Below are 12,428 nucleotides of genomic sequence, written 5' to 3'. Positions count from 1 at the left end.
ACATTGGCGTTGATGGTACACCATGGAATAGTTAAACGCTGGTTGACACATTGGCGTTGATGGTACACCATGGAATAGTTAAACGGTGGTTGACACCGGTTGTCTAGTGAGAACAGCACAAATAAAGTGAAAGGTTGAGTCTGAGTGAGGTTGGTGTTGACTGTCACCGTCACTTCATAAGTAGAAAGCAGCAGACCTACTTCTCTCCCTCAGTCACGGCAGTATTTCCAGACCAGGACCTCTTGCCTTATCCAACCCTTACTCCAAGCCTATAAGCCACTGGTTACTATTTTATTTAATGTCTCATCCCGTGGTTACTCTTTCGTCTAATGAGATAACAAGCTGGGCCCCATCAGTCTTGCAGAGCGCATCAACTTTAGTTGTTCACTTGGTAGAACATTTACCTCTGGGTGCAGGTGGTTCTGTGGCTGTTTCAACAAGATGCTTGTTGAGTGCTGCTATGACTAGTCAGAATTGTATTTTCTGGACCAATCAGCTTGTTGGCTGTGAGGTGCTAATGTAAAAAGTAGGCACTTGGGTCAAGCTTGAGCAGAATTGTATAAAAAGGTGTCATTCCTTCTGTTGGGTAAGCCTGAATCTCAACAGCACATTTTTAAATTAGAGTTTTCTTAGTAAAAACAGCCAGGGATGGTTCCAGTTGGATTTTAATAAACTTGGTAGAAAAAAGTCAAGTGATCCTCAGACCACAGGCCGTCCTGCTGAATTTCAAGACACTGAACTCCTTTTCAGTTTTTTTTTATTCCAACCAAATTGTCCAAAATGCAGGCTTCTGCTCTGTATTGTGAGGAGTTTGTCCCCACCTCAGCCTTCTCTGCCCACACAGGCCTCAGCAGCTCACAGCTATGACATACTAGATCAGTACAAGTGCCTGCTAATGCAGCGTTGACATCTTGGGTACTTGGTCGGGAGCACAGTTACGCACTGTGCGAGCCTCATTCTAGTAGAACTGTGACTGTACGCAGAGCTAAGACAGTGTCCTGTCCACTTGGGAAAACTGCTGTGGGCAACAGCAAAAATGATATGCCTGGGTTTAAAAGGTGTCTGTCCCTGATATGGTGGACTCAGTTGTGGCCAGTCTCCCATTGGATTCATATGTTGAGATCCCAATCTCCATATCCCAGAAACCTAAAAATTTATTTCTGTCATTTTCAAGTATGTGTACATGTGTGTGTGTGTGCGTGTTGTGAGTGTAGGTGCCCTCAGAGGCGAGAGTCGTATGATCCCCCAGAGCTGGAGTTACAAGCACTTGTGAGTCACCAGACATAGGTACAGGGAGCCAAATACTGTGTCTGTAAGAGCGGGACTCACTCTGAAGCACCGAGTCACCCCTACAGCTCTGGAACTTCTTCAGTAGTGTATTGATATCTGACTCCAGCAGACGCAGCAGCAGCAAGTGATAAAGAATGTATAGCCGAACTTGGGCTTTGTCGGGCTTCCGCTGTTAGGAAAGGTCTCACCAGGCAGGTTCTTGGCCTCCCTCTGGTCTAGCCCTGGTCCCCATCTTCATAGTCTTTGTTCAGGTCTCCAGTCTGAGCACTCATGACCGTAAACTTTCTGGCTGCTTTCTGACGACTGTGAAGTTATTCTCTGCGGTGGACCCCTGAGGTTTTGTCCTCTGCTCTTGCCCCTCCTCGTTGGGTGAGATGTCACATTCCAGTGGTTCTGCAGGAGCCCCTTGTCACACTGGACCGGAAGGGATGGGATGAGACGTCCAGCTCAACCTGGTCTTTGAACATCTTTGAGAGTTCGGTTCCCGTTAGAGTGGGAAGCTGCAAACTCGGAAAACTCGTGGCTTTGGGGTGTGTGTGTGTGTGTGTGTGTGTGTGTGTGTGTGTGTGTGTGTGTGTAAGAGTGAAGCAGAGTACTGAGCGTCCCCTCCCACCCCTACCCCGCATTCTTTGTCTGTCTGTCTGTCTGTCTGTCTGAGGCAGGCTTTCACTGTGTAGCTCTGGCTGAGCTGGAACTCACTCTGTAGACCAGGCTGGTCTCAAACTCACAGAGATCCGCCTGCCTCTGTCTCCCGAGTGCTGGGATTAAAGGCGAGTGCCACCATACCCAGTTCCGGCTGCATTCTTAAGTCTGTGTTTTATAACAACAATCTCAGTGTTAGAAATAAGATTTTCCCTCTAATGCGTGCAGCTGAAGTTTGTTTCTGCCACCTGGTTCAGAAGCAGCCTAGCTGGTATTACTAACACTCTGAGTCCTTGCTGTTCCCTGCTAAGAGTTCCTTTCTAAACAGCAAGCCTCCTGGGACAAGGGTACAGGCGTATTACTAACATGATTCCAAATTTCGTCTCAAATTGTTAACCACACAGTCAAAGCATTTATATATCAAACCCAACTTTGCCAAGCACCTCCTTGCAGCTTTGAGAAAGGGGAAGGATGACCCAAGCATTGCGATGTGATGGCGGTCCATGGCTCATCCCTTCTGACACGCTCGAGCGTGGAGATGCAACACCACCTAAGGGGTGCTGTGGACAGGTGAAAGGTCAACAGGAAGACAGGCTAATTCTGATTAATTTGCTCGGGGAGGTGTGTTCAGAGTAGTCTGCACATGGGGAGTCCCAAGAGCTTCTCAGGGTGCAGTCCTCAGAAGGACAGGAAGTAGAGGTGTGGCTCATGGTACGGCTGAGCTAGAGGGAGAGCAGAGGAGTAGCAGAGGGAGCCGCACCTCTGTGAAAGTCCAGGCAGGGTTACGTGTGCCCATAACTCCAGTGCCTCGGTAGGTGTGGAGACAGGAGTATCCGTGGGGCTTGTTGGCATCAGTTTAGTGCCAGAATCAGTGAGAGATCTTGTCTCAGCGGTTCAGACGAAGTGATGGAGCAGGCTGCTGGATGTCTTCCTCTGGTTTCTGTGTGCACACACAGGTAGGCACCCCTACATACACACACAGGCACATACACCCCCTACACAAACGCATATTTCCAAAACAAGGCATTATAAAGTAAAAGACAGTAAATGAAATTCGATGAGTGTTATGGGTACAAATAGCCAAACAGGGGGGTTTCTACTGTGTTTGTGCCTTTGTCTTACAGCCTATCAATAAAAAATAAAACGATGGCTAGTTTATTGCTTTATGGGGTAGAATGGTTTTCCTTTGTTTTGCAAAGTGGAAGAGTTGAGTGCCCACTACCCCCCAGACACCACTTGGGCACCATATTTCCTGGTGTGGCCATCTGAGCTGCTTTGATACTCAAGGTCTACGTGATAGGGGCCCTGACAAACTGGTACCCATGCTTTACCCCTCCTCTTTATCCCTGTCATCACTCATGGCTGATGAAATCAGCGTGTGAAGCCAAGAGAGCAACGCAACTGAAAATCACTTCTACTGGTCAGAAACACAGTAAGAGTGAAGCTGAGTGCTCTAGAAGCGACAGCTATCTTTCGTTGGTTGTTTCCGAATAGAGTTTGTGGACTGTAACACTGCTTTATGCACAATGTAAAAGAGATATCAGAGGACCGCCTGGGAACAATAGAATGGTCTAAGGAATTTTATCTGGACACAAGTCAACATACGTACTGCTGCGCGACATTCAGTGTTATCCAAATTGAACTTTTTTTTCCTAATATGTTTCTGAAAGGGCATTCAGAGAAAAGTAACTAGGAGCGTTATTTATTTTCCTGTTGCTGATTGTCGAGCAAAAGCTTCTGGCAGAGAACATTATTCTCTTTTGATATTTGTCTCAAAGGTCCTTCCTTTTAAAATGCTCTTAGGGAAGGTATTATTTTTAAATTGAATAGCAAATGGGATGTTTACCAAGAGAAAATTCTAAGGAGTTTCATGGCAAAGGAAGTGAATGGAACAGGGGGCGTTATCCCTCACATTTCTTCTCTGCGATTCTTCTTGCAATGCTCAACTCTTTGGAAAAAGTTCTGATTAAGACATTCCCCTCTTGAACGAGTGAGTGGCTGTTAAAGTTGTCTCCCTGGCACCCGTCCCTGCCCCCATGGTGTCTTCATTTTAAGTGTTTGGACTTTAAAGGACAACTCTTTGGTTACCTAATTCTACACAAGGGTGGATGGACATTCTTGTATTAGTTCTGGTGTGCCAAGTCCATCTGACTCATGCTCCTCGAATTGCTGTACTAGAGTCAACTGGAAACAAAGGCAACTTTAGGGCTCTCCCTGTGTGATGAGTGGCCAGAGGAAGGCAACCGAGACAGGACTGAAAAATGGGCCGGAGGTTGGATAATCAGGCTTTACAAGATGCTCCCAGACTGTTCTCCGTAGAAGAAGCCTCCTCCTCCCCTCTGCTCCACAGCCACTCCTGACATGGTGTTCCCAAAGGCCACTCCCATCGTAAGTCAAAGAACCAGGTAGCTCAGCTAATTCTTCCAGTACCAGCTCCAAACAAGCCACCCTAGAGTCTCTCTCCAGACACTTGGGTCTATTACAAATTATACGAAGCAAGAAAGAACTCTAATAGGAAAAAATAATGCTCCTTAGATTAAACATGCAGCTAGAGAGAACGTGAAAAGAATCAAAGCCTGTGAAGTTCAGTATGATTTTATACTTAAAAAAGTGGACTTTTTATTTTTAGTTTCTTAGAGATCCAGTTTTAACAGATCACACATGCAGTGTTAATATCAGCAATTCACTTTAGCATTCAGAGTGATGAAGGAGAATATACAGAGAACTAAAAAATGTGTGGCCTGTGCTTTAACACATATCTGAATGCAAATGTGCTCTATCCTGAGATTTCATGGCATCTTGAATGCCAGTAGGCAACCAGATGTGGCACAGGCAGGTTAATTCTCTACCCACCCAGTACGCCTCAGTCCCTGAGGACCGTCAAGCAACAACGGTACTTTACCATCAACCTTTACTCTGCTGTTTCTTTTTGTCTCTGCTTAAACCCTTTTGGCTGTCTTGGTTGGTGGGGAGAAAGCTGGCAGGGATGAAGAGAAGCCATGTGCAGTACGGAGAAAAGACATGAAGATGGGGTCAGCAGGGCTCTGCCTGCTCCTCTGCCTCTTGTGAGGGACAAAACAGTGTCCCCACAAAAGACGTCTGCTGAGCACATGTTGTTTTACATGCAGTGGGACACCAGAGCTGGTGGCAACAGCTCTTAGGCTGCATCCAGTGGGACAGTGAGGGACTTGGCCACATAACTGGTAATACCTAAATGTCTTCTAATGACTCAGACGCGCATTTGGAGAGAGATGCAGTACGGGATACATTGATTTCAGATAAGTGATACCCAGCTAGATGTTTGCCCTGTGCAATTGAAAGATAATGAGTCTGTGCCAGCTTTAGTCACTAAATTTATGGTGGTTTGTTAGAGGCAACAGAAATCTAAGCCATCCTTTCTTTCCTCTGGCTTTTCTGATTATTTATTAAGTAACCCCTGCCTTAGTCATTCTGGCCAGTAAAACATCATTTAAGTTGAAAATCAAGTGTCTTTCTCAATGTTTTCACTTTTATAAACCATTGCTATGCTAATAGCAGCAAAAGGCAATTAGTTACCAGAAAACAAATCAAAATCACACAAGCAAACAAAACCCTAAAGCTCCCTTAAATACATCTTTTCCTCACCTGGACGGTGTGCGAGCTCTCAGGTGCCTAAGACATTAGGATGAATATAGTAGCTGTGCTGTTCTTTTTAATTTTGACAACTGTACTTGAGTTAAATACTTTTACTTTGTCCAGCTTAAGGATGCCCAGTTAACCCTATACAGGTTAATGATGCTGCTAAATGTTATTAAATAGCGATGTGACCCAGATGACAATGGGCATGCCTTGCTCCCAGATGTCGGGGGATGTTGGCTGGAACACAGTTTCTGAAGCCCTTCCCGGCCACGTGCCAGTCACACATCTGTTTGAAAGATAATGTAATACAATGAAAATTAAGAAAGCTTAGAGTTAACTGCTCTCTCTCCAGATTTACTTCCAGGATACAACTGAAAGCAACTGTCACCTCAAATTCTGTTACAAAGACATTTATTGAACAAACTCTCCTTAGCATGTATGGCCAACACAGATCACAAACCCATAAATTTGAAAAGTATGGTGTTTTCTTCCTAGTTGCTACAACCACACGTTCTACAAGCGGTTTACTCAAACAGACATAGCCAATCCAGGAACAGGAGCCTGCTGCTCCAAAGGGTGGTACAGACATCCATCAGCACACCTGTACTGAAACATGATCCCTCAAGGGTCAAGCTGGATCTTACCATAGTTGATTTTATTTGTCAATGGGGCTTGACCTTAGGCTTTCCTGATACTTGTCCAAATGTTTCTGTGAGAGTGTCTTAGGATCTAATTGGCATCTTAATTGTCAGACTGAGTAAACTTACTGCCTTTCTCAACGTGCCAGGGCCTAAGCCCATCAGCTGAAGGCCTGACTACAACAGACGTGTTAGCTCTCCTCCAAGTAAGGGGAAATCTCCCCACCGGACGGCCTGCGACCGAGGGGGTGGCTGCTGCTTGTCTTTAGTGGGGCTGCAACATCACCTCTTCTGGGTTCTCTACTCTATTGGACTTGGATTCAAATTGTCCCAGCAGCTCTCCTGGGTCTGTAAAGTTTGCTGGTTCCATTTGCAAAGCTTAGAAGTTGTCATCCCCTCCATGTTGTGTGTGTGTATGTGTGTGTGTGAGAGAGAGAGAGAGAGAGAGAGAGAGAGAGAGAGAGAAAGAGAGGGGAGAGAGAGAGAAAGAGAGAGAGAGGAGAGAGAGAGAAAGAGAGAGAGAGGAGAGAGAGAGAAATCTTGAGTGATATAAATGCTATCCCTAAGGGTTCAGGCTATGGTCCTCTCAAGAATTTTATACCTTATTGCTAGTATCAAACTAGCAAACTACCACAAACCAAAGTCTTAAAAACACCAGAAATTTGTCCTCTTATGTTTCTGTAGCCTAGATGTCAGCTGTATGTAAACATGCAGAACGAGGTAGAACCCACATGGAAATACTGGGCTTCACTTCTCAGTGCTCCTTGCTTTGTTGCTTTGTAACTCCAAACTCTATCGTGATGTGACTCTCTCTCTCTCTCTCTCTCTCTCTCTCTATATATATATATATATATATATATATATATATATATATATATGTGTGTGTGTGTGTGTGTGTGTGTGTGTGTTGTGTATGTTTGTGCATGTGTTCTTTAGAGGGGTAGTCACTCAGGAAATGTCCCACCTTACCCAAACTGGTCTTTGCTGTCCCAATAAGGCACCAAGGACTAGGACTACAAAATATCATTTTGGGGGAGAATATAACCCAGATTACACATTTATGTAATATTCCAGCCGGGCCACACTTATTAATGACAGTTTAATTTAACCGTTAAAACACATTAAATTTTTGTGCTAATTAAGCCATTGATTTCATCAAGGAAAATCCACTTTTTATGTATTAATTATAAATCCCATGCTAAAGAACCTTGAGTGAGGTGGGTGGTCTGCGTGCTGTGAATATATTTTATTACCACTGGCTGATAAAGAAGCTGGTTTGGCCAATACAGAATAGAGCCAGGGAAATCTAAGCAAAGATGGAAGGAAATCAGGAGATGCAGCCACCGAAGAAGCAGGGTATAATAAGCCACAGGCTGCATGATGATACAGAGATTAATAAAAATGGGTTAATTCAAGTTGCAAGAGCTAGTTAGCAAAATCCTCAGCCTTCAGCCGATTTTTTTTCTATTTTGTTTCTTTTATCTAAATTAGAAACAAGTTTGTTTTACATGTCAGTCCTAGTTCTCTCTCCCTCCCCTCCTTCCCTGTCTCCCACAAGCCCCCTACCCCATCCCCTTTCTGCTCCCCAGGGAGGGTGAGGCCTTCCATGGGGGATCTTCAAAATCTGTCACATCATTTGGAGCAGGGTCTAGACCCTCCCCTGTGTGTCTAGGCTGATAGAGCATCCCTCCATGTGGAGTGGGCTCTCAAAGTCCATTCATATGCTAGGGATAAATACTTATCTACTACCAGAGGCCCCGTAGATTGCCAAGGCCTCCTCTCTGACACCCACATTCAGGGGGGTCTGGATCAGTCCTATGCTGGTTTCCAAGCTATTAGTCTGGGGTCCATGAGCTCCCCCTTGTTCAGGTCAGCTGTCTCTGTGGGTTTCACCAGCCTGGTCTTGCCCCCTTTGCTCATCACTCCTCCCTCGGCCAAATATTTTTAATTAATATAAGCCTCTGAGTGTTATTTGGTAACTGGCGCATGGGAGAGAAATTTCCAACTACACACAATTGATCATGGAGAGATGGGGAGCTGAGACTTAGGCTGCCCACCACCCCTGCATTGTTAGTGATGACCCAAGGTCATTAGTCTATCTCTAGAGGTGACACCGAAGTTCAATGCCACGTGCAGGGTCTCACAACATTGACATTGGACTCTTAAGCCAATCACAGGTATTGCTGTATTGATCTATATTGACTCAGCTGCAGAAATACATTTTTCCCCATCATGAAATTCACTCACATGGATTTGCAGTTGGTTAACATTAGGTGTTCTTCTGCCCCTTTTATTGGCTTTCGCTCTCTGTTCTGATGTATTTGAGCACACTCTGGTGACCTCGCTCATGCTTGCTCACATTTCTGAAAGTATATCCCTTCCAAACTAGTCGGTTGCCCCTCACAAATGGAGCCCTCATGGTTCAGTTTGTTCTTTCCTTACCTGTCTTTAGAGATGGATCCTTCAGCTGTGGTGTTATGTTGGACCATTCAAGCACTTCTCTGCTTCCCCGGCTCCCTCGTTGTAGATACCCCTTCCTCCTTTACTACTGTCAGAATAGAGTCCGCATCTGCATGAGAGGCGGACATACACATGCATATAGACTTATACTCTTGAAATGTTTTTTTATTGCTGGGATTATTCCCCTCTCATGACTTTCCTGTCGTTGTGGCCATATTCTAAGTGAGCTCCTGTGTACTGATGAGACCCACTATATATTAGCAATTTGCCATGTGACTGGAAATATCTGGATATTCTTCAAAATAGTTATTTGCCCACTCAGAAACCCTGTATTCTTTGCTCATCCGCTGGATCCTTAGGGTAGCAATCATTATTCATTTTGGGTGAAGAAAAATCAAGACCTTATTTAAAAAAAAAACAAAAACACTAGAGGATTGTGCCCATAAATCATGGTTAGAAGACAAACGTCTGCACACTCTCTTTAGAGACTTCTGATGTCCAGGGCTATCAGGAGGCAGTTGCTAATTTATTAATAAGACAGGCAAACAAGTCCTATAGCATGCTCAGGTATGTCTGTCATCTCTACCTGATTGTTGCCAATGGCTACAACGTGACACATTCCCTCATAATTTTAAGTAAAGGTAGATATCTGCACATTCTGTGTGAATTTGCTCACTGTTTTTGAAAACTAGAATCCATCGGTGACCTTGGTCCATCCAGTGGGAAAAGCCACAGGATGCAGCTGATGTTTTACAGCAATAACGAAAAGACCCAGACACCTCCCTGCCTATATTCATCTGCTAGACGTTTAGTTTATGATTTTCTAAATACACTGGGTGACAGTGTGACAGTTCTGTGATCAGGACACCCTGGAACACCACTGAACACCGAGACCCTCTGGTTTGAAACTCTGCCCCCTTGCTGAAATGGGTTGAGGACCTCAAGCTCTCCTCTAAGTTGCCATCTCCAGTTAAGGAAGCCAGGATGTGAGCACTTGCGGAGTAGAATATTTGTTTAACTAAGTAAAGGTGTGTTGCATTTGTGCTGCAGGGAAATTGTTTAACTATGTAAAGATGTGCTGCATTTGTTCATGCTGAGTTTGTTTAACTATGTAAAGGTGTGTTGCTGTTTTACCTTGTCTGCCTAAGGCACCTGATTGGTCTAATAAAAAGCTGAATGGCCAATAGCTAGGCAGAGGAGGGATAGGCGGGGCTGGCAGGTAGGGAGAAAAGGGGAACGGTCCAGCTGGCTGGGGGCTCAGGCAGACAGACAAGGAGGAAGCCGGAAATCAGGATGGAGATGATATAGATGAGGTAAATGAGCCTCAGGGCAGCACTTAGATTAATAGAAATGGGCTAATTTAATTTAAAGAATAGAAGCTAGCTAAGCCAAGGTTGAGCATTCATAATTGACAAGTTGCCGTTTCATGGATTTGGGGGGGGCTGACCAAGAAAGACTGACACAAGCACTTTTAGACTCTCCTGAAATTCAGAGGACCAGCGTCAGGGACCGAGGGTGGGCAGAATGGGAAGTGACTATCTGTTGTGTGCTGAGATTCTTTCAGAAATGATGCTTAGGTTCTAGAATTAGTGGTAACGACTAAGCACGGAATCAGACATATTGGAATTCACTTGATAGTGTATTTCAAAATGGTTCTCACAGTGACTTCTATGTTACATGAATTACAGTCAGTTAACCTAAAACTAAAAAAAATGCATTTTTATATAAGGTGATATTTCCATAGCATTTCATTAAAACATCTCTGTTTATTTTTTATGGCTATGTAGTATCTTGTTTTATAAAATTAAGTTGATTTACTTATTCAGGACCCCAGGAAGGACATTTAGCTTATCAGTCCTTTGTGTTTATAAAAATGCTGCAATGAATAAAATTACACCTGTCAAGTATTGAGATGTGTGACTGCAAATCGGGGGTCTTGTGGTTGTTTGATGGTCCTTCAAGAAGAGCAGTGTCCCATTCCCTTTAAGTTTCGTGATATCCACGGCTGCTTGAACAATGGCATAAGAAACCACAGTGTCCCAGTTGTTGGACCCAGGCACTAAGAGACTCCTTATTTCTTGTAAACATACAGTTGAAGCTAGCAGCCAAGGTGGGAGGAAGTCCAAACAGTCTCCATGGCGAAAAGGATCCCAGATGGCATCCCCCACTGGGTTTCCAGTCGGGAGCCAGGACTGACTAGCCTGCTGGCCATATGTCTGAGCCACCACCTTGGAGAAGAGTAGCTGAGCATGGGAATAGGATTTATGCTGTTCAGTTTCTCACCAGCACTTGGTTATTACTCCACAACGTTTTCTTTTCTGGTGACTCTGTACTCTGAAGTGTTTCTTCCAAACACATGGCTCTTCTAAAGCGGAGTCCAAACCCACCATCGCGGCCACTGGTTGAGAAAATACTTCCTCATCTCCACCTACTGTGTCTGAGTTCCAGGAAGGCCCGGCGTTTCCCCTTGCAGAGGAAGCCACATCTAAACGCACTCCAGGCTTCTGTGTCTTTTTTATTGCTCTCCGTCCTTTTTCTTTTGGAAATTCTTTTTTTTTATTTTTGGTTTCCTTAATGTTAAGATTTCTCCTGTAAGTTTCCAGGGCTTAGAGGAGAAATAGATGCAATCTTGTGTTCTCAGAATGCTTCCTTCCTCCCTACCTTTCTTCCTTCCTTCCTTCTTTCCTTCCCTCTCCCTCCTTCCTTCCTTCCTTCCTTCCTTCTTTTTTTTTTTCAAGACAGAGTTTCTCTGTGTAGCCCTGGCTGTCCTGGAACTCACAGAGACCCACCTGCCTCTGCCTCCCGAGTGCTGGGATCAAAGGCGTGCACCACCACTACCTGGCTCGGAATGCCATCTTGACCAAGCCTCCAGTGTACTCATTGTTTAAACTTTTGTGAGAATTGAACCATAGAATTATGTATAATGCATGTTACAATGCTTCCCAAGTGTTTGTGACTAAAAAAATATTTATATTGGAATAGTGTTAATGTAACTGGTATTTGTCTTGTTCTTTATAAATGAGTGTCTTATGTCAGTGAGGGGCATGAAATACAGTTAAAATATAGAAGATATCTATACTATGAGATGTTGACAGTGGCCATGGAGACACCATCAGTGTCTTCCGAAGGAGACGGGGGCATTTCTGTGGAGACAGAGTTCACAAGCAAGGCCTTCTCTCCCTGCGAGTCCTCCTCACATTGGTGCCTTCAGTCAGTTATGACATCCCAGGATGCAGTGCAAGGTGACTTCATCTTGGGCCGCACTCAGGAAACTTGGGTTCCTAGAAGGATTTCATTACAGCATAATTTTTCCCTTCAAAGTGGTTGTGCAACTTTGGTGTAATAGGATCTTAAGCAAGCCTCCAGAGTATTTGTCTGTCTTGAAAGCCAGCACAAAGACCTGAAAAGCTCAAAGAAAGTCGTGTGAACGTATACGGTTAAACCGATGAGAAATGAAAACGGCAATAAGATGTTCACTGTGGCCCCTGTATTGATCCTCACTTAGTCTCGCTCATGCTCACTGCTTCAAGAATCCACGCCATGATACTGTTGGTAGGAGAATGACCTGATTAAAAAAAAAGCCTGGCCAGATAGTTGCCTGTGTGGCGGCAGATATTTTTGGACTTCTCAGCGAGGTTCCTGGAATCTTTCTGTTTCCAGCGTGGCCTGCTTTGACCTCCTCTTTCAGCCTTTGGGAAAATAAGTAACTACAGGTGGGGAAGGGGAAGAAGTGTGTGAGCCAGCCGGGGGCAAGCCCGTGCCTGGCCCTGCAGCCCCTGC

This window comes from Mesocricetus auratus, unplaced genomic scaffold (assembly GCF_017639785.1).
Source record: "Mesocricetus auratus isolate SY011 unplaced genomic scaffold, BCM_Maur_2.0 Super-Scaffold_100015, whole genome shotgun sequence".
Classification (NCBI taxonomy): domain Eukaryota; kingdom Metazoa; phylum Chordata; class Mammalia; order Rodentia; family Cricetidae; genus Mesocricetus; species Mesocricetus auratus.
The sequence above is the reverse complement of the archived record's forward strand: the minus strand, read 5'-3'. Positions refer to the sequence as shown.